A 272-nucleotide genomic window follows, 5' to 3' on the forward strand; every position below is an offset into this window, starting at 1 on the left:
GCATCCAAACTTGTTTAAAGTGCGTCAAAACATACTAAGAATGCTTCCAAACATGTTTAGAGTACATTAAAACATTTTTAGAGTGCGTCGAACCATATTTAGAGTGCCTCGAAACATGTTTAGACGAACTCAACATGTTTAGAGTGCTTCCAAACATGTTTAGAGTGCATTAAAACACCTTTAGAGTGCGTAAAAACATGTTTAAAGTGCATCGAAACATGTTTAGAGTGCAATAAAAGATGTTTAGAGTTCGTCGAAACATGTTTAGAGCA

Source organism: Tarenaya hassleriana, unplaced genomic scaffold (genome assembly GCF_000463585.1).
Source record: "Tarenaya hassleriana unplaced genomic scaffold, ASM46358v1 Cleome115, whole genome shotgun sequence".
NCBI lineage: Eukaryota > Viridiplantae > Streptophyta > Magnoliopsida > Brassicales > Cleomaceae > Tarenaya > Tarenaya hassleriana.